Below are 4,507 nucleotides of genomic sequence, written 5' to 3'. Positions count from 1 at the left end.
ACCCAAACTCATTTTCTGTTTCCTGAGCACCTTCCCACACAAACTGGAGGTCATCTTGTACAGGATTTTAACATGCTTGTGTTTGGTGACAGGAGGTAGATGCCGAATCTCCTACCTGAACTGGTGTGTTGGCACGCAAAAGGTTTTGGATTTTGAAACATTTGGAGTTAACATTCTCAAAATAGAGGTGTTCAGCATGTTCTATCACCACTAATGGCAATAATAATTTTAATTAGACAAGATTTTATTTAAAAATTTTCTTACAATATATTTTATTATAGTCTTTCTCCTCCCCATCTCCCCCTGCCAGCTTCTCCCCACTTCCCTACCCTTCGAACTTTGTTTTTTCTCTCAAATAAAAGAAAAGAAAAAAAATACAACAAAACGAAAGTCTCACACACACACAAAAAAAACAACCTCACAACCAATCAAACAACAACAAAACGTAAAATCTGTTTTATGTTAATCAATTTGTCCTGGGCACAGGGCCTGCCCCGGAGTGTGGCTGATGTACTCAGTGACACTCCATTGGAGGAAACCAACTTCCCCTTTCCCATCAGGTGCCAAAACATGGAACTCTTCCAGAAGGGTCAAGCCTTCCTTGCACAGGGTCCATGCTAATCCTCTCTGTAATGGTCCAGTTTAGTACACAGACTGCCAAAACAAGCATGGCAATAATGATTTGAACTTCTTGAATATACAGCTGAGGCTTCAATTATCAAATTCTTAGACCTATGAAGGTCTAACACATTTTCTTTCTGGTTGTTGAGATAACTGAGGTTTAGTATGTCTACGTTTCTTTCATAAACAAGCATCTCACTATGTGGCATCTAGAAAACCAGTTATATCAGAATTCATCACATTCTCCATCCATGGAGATACCCATGGGAGCCCCCTGGGAAGACATGTAGGACTATAATTGTGTGGTTCAGGGTTGGGTGTGGGAGCCACTCCTCAAATGGCTGCTAAGCACCTGAAATATGGCCCATCTGAGTTCAGAGATCTTGAATATGTGCAAGATATACCAAACTTTACATCAATGTAAAACACTTTGTTCACAATTTTTATACCAGTTTCATGTTGAAATTATATTTTGGATATGACAAGTTGTATGGAAACTACATGGATATGGTCTAAGAGCAAGACACAGATGGAAGAGACAACACGGAGCTGCGTGTGAGAGCGGGGTATGAAGGATCGAAATAGTTGTTCATCTGCAAAGAACACTTCTACCCTTTGTCCCTGCACTGGTCGCATCTCTCATTGTGACCAAATTCCTAACAAGAAGTGACTTAACGGAGAAGAGCATGTCTGGGTTTATAGACTGAAGAAGTCTGATCTGTCATAATGGGGAGATGCGGTGGGTAGCTCAGAGATGGCAGGAGTATATGGTGACTGCTTACCCACATAGAAGCACAGCAAACAAGCACGGTTAGGACAGAAAACAGGGCCAAGCCACAAATCACAAGGTCCCCAAAGATCCTCTTCCTCCCGCTGGGCCTCCTCTCTCGAAGGTTCTGCAAGATTTCTACAAGGTTCCCGAGCAGTGCCCCTAACTGTTCAGATGCACGAGTCTGCAGAGTATTTTCTATGGGAATCACAACAGCTGCATAAAGCAAGGCTGATTCTGGACAAGAGTGACAATGATTTTCTGAGAGCTGGGCTGGGACAGGTTGGGGAGACACCTAGGGAGCTGCCCTGGTCAAGGTTGTTTGGGCTTCAAAGTTGGTCTTAACACTGTGGGCCCTTAGCTCTTGACCCTTGGGAAGTGGTGTCTGCCGGCTTCACCCTCGGTCCCAGGCCTGGTGAGGAGGACTGTGAAATACCTTCTGGAATGTAGGTTATTTTGTTCATGAGAAAGCCTTTGAGCTCAAGTACTAACTCCATTTTTTAGATAGGAGCAATCAAGGATTCCACCCAAAGTCACGTGGCCTTACATGATCCAAAGCCTACGATTTGCTTAAAACCATTTGAGTTATTTTTCTAAACATTAAAACAATTTCTGAGGCAGATGGTTGAATCTGGCCGGACACAACTTGGACACTTACTGGCTTTTTTTTTTTTGACTTGAAGCCAAATACTTGATTTTGCTACAGCTCAAGTTTCATAGTTTTAATTTGGGAGAGGGCAACAATAGGACATATATAAATTTATTATAAAGAATAAACAAGAACTTCATGAAAATGCTCAGCAAAGTACTTGGAATATGGCAGAGACAGCAAATACTAAAAATGTATGCTCATTTGTGTGCGTGTGTGTGTGTGTGTATCTGGGTCCACCACAGGAAAAGAAGAGTAAGGCATCATTCACTAGAGAGAATGTTCCCAGATGCCTCAGGCATAGGCTGCCCTCGAGGAGCTCATGATCTGGAGGCAGGACAGGAACAGGGAAAGCAGGTACGAATGATTGGCACACACGTGGTCATGGGAACAGGAAGTTTCTAACATTGAGGGGGACGGGGAGGTCGGGGGAGATGACCTGGGAGAGAGGTCAGCAGAGACCAGCCTGAGTCCTCGCTGCAGCAACAGCACCCACAAGCTGCACTTAAGCCTGCAGCTCTTAGGACGAGTGAGCTGGCTTCAGGGCTGCAGCTCTAGGAGGAGGGAGCGAGTGGCAAACAGAGGGAAGGGACGTGGTCATCCCGGAGCTGGCAGGTGAGCACCAAAGATTGTAGTTGGGAGTGTGAACCGGGCCACATTTGGTCATGAGGAAACGACTGTTTCCCCTATCTAGACACAGGACCCTCCTAACTTCAGAGAGCACTGCCAATCGAGTGACAAGTGCACGCCTCTAAAGCCAGGGACTAGCGATGACTTAGGCTCTATCTCAGAATCTCCTTTCTATAGCCCAAACTTTGACACACAGCTTGCCATACCTCCTTCTGTGAAGAGGGCCTTCCCACATCTACCTCTGTCCATCCGGTTGCTATCTTCCCAAAACATTGTCATAGAAACAGGAAGATCCTTGGCAGTGCTGAAACTCATTGCAGCTTGACTTCTGAGTGGCTCTTCTGGGGTCCAGGGGGGTACGGAGCTGGAGGGTGAGTGATTGGCTGCTCCAGCCTGCCTGGCCAAGGGGCTCCAGGCAACGCTGAGCTGAGAGGGAGTGGGTGACTTTTGAGGGGAATACCATTTCAGGAAGAAATGACTGTAAGTCCATCATGAGGGGTCTCTGGTGTGGGCTTTCTGGATGCATTAGTGACTGTGGCTGTGGTATGATGCTGACGATACCCCCTCAGGAGGGAATTATGGGGCTTTCTTACCAGCAGGGGCAGTGCAATTAGGTCATTTCTCAGGTGAAGGGACCGGTTCTCTTCTTCCCAAGATGATCTAGTTCAGGGTCACAGAAGTAGCGGTTATATTCAACTTTTGTCACCTCAGAAGTTAGAACAACATTTGTATTTCTGCATTCACTGAGTTATGAACTAACTGGCACCAATTTCCCCAGCTTCCAGACCTTATTCTCGGTCGTTTCTCTATTGCTTTAATAACAATAAAGAAAAGAGAATACTTGTTAGGTCTCTCCTGCCCTATGTACTGTCTTCCCAGCAATTTCTTCTTCTTCTTTTTTTTAAAGATTTATTTATTTATTTATTATGTATACAGTATTGTCAGTATTCTGTCTGCATGTGTGCCTGCAGGCCAGAAGAGGGCACCAGATCTCCTTACGGATGGTTGTGAGCCACCATGTGGTTGCTGGGAATTGAACTCAGGACCTTTGGAAGAACAGGCAGTGCTCTTAACCACTGAGCCATTTCTCCAGCTCCAATTTCTTCTTTTTTTTTTTTTTTTTTTTTTTTTTTTTTTTTTTTTTTTTTTTTTGGTTTTTCGAGACAGGGTTTCTCTGTGGTTTTGGAGCCTGTCCTGGAACTAGCTCTGTAGACCAGGCTGGTCTCGAACTCACAGAGATCCGCCTGCCTCTGCCTCCCAAGTGCTGGGATTAAAGGTGTGCGCCACCACCGCCCGGCCTTTTTTTTTTTTTTTTAAGACAGGTCTTACCTAGACATTTGACAGATGATTTTCCAACAGTCTGGGCAACTCCTCCTATCTCCTATCACAGCCTTGGCCCCTCTCCTATCTCCATCACAGCCTTGGCCCTTCTCCTATCTCCATCACAGCCTTGGCCCGTCCTCCTATCTCCATCACACCCTTGGCCCCTCTCCTATCTCCCATCACTAGCTCCATCTACCACATAGGGTTTCCCCACCAGGACTGTCTCCTTCCATCAGCCTTGGTCCCTCTCATCAGCTCTGTCTCTTCTACACACTTTCCTTTCTCCCTTTGCTGCTGGTGACCACATGGTACTTCAGGACATGTTTTTTGTACACTGCTCCTTGAATACCTGGCCCTATGTGAGGTGTAGGTGGAGATGTTTGCTCCCTGCTGGCGCCACCACCAAGTTCCTCAGAACACCGCCTCAAAAGGAAGGAAAGGCCTAGGGACCTCAGCACGATGGGAAGATGTGGGAAGAAGAAATGCTAGCATCACACTGTGAACAAGGCTTATGC

The 4,507-nt window shown here is 45.7% G+C and overlaps 1 non-coding gene across 1 annotated transcript; it reads right to left on the bottom strand.

The window, feature by feature from the left end:
• Nucleotides 1–564: 564 nt before the first annotated feature.
• On the bottom strand, nt 565–668 carry LOC121443869. Its single transcript, XR_005973717.1, has one exon. It is a non-coding gene; the product is annotated as a U6 spliceosomal RNA (small nuclear RNA).
• Nucleotides 669–4,507: the final 3,839 nt, after the last annotated feature.

The sequence above is a fragment of the Microtus oregoni genome, unplaced genomic scaffold, assembly GCF_018167655.1.
Source record: "Microtus oregoni isolate MIOR12 unplaced genomic scaffold, Mior012 000002F_ref0000024, whole genome shotgun sequence".
NCBI classification, from domain to species: Eukaryota; Metazoa; Chordata; class Mammalia; order Rodentia; family Cricetidae; genus Microtus; species Microtus oregoni.
Note: the sequence above shows the minus strand (reverse complement) of the source record. Positions and strands in the feature narration are given on the sequence as shown.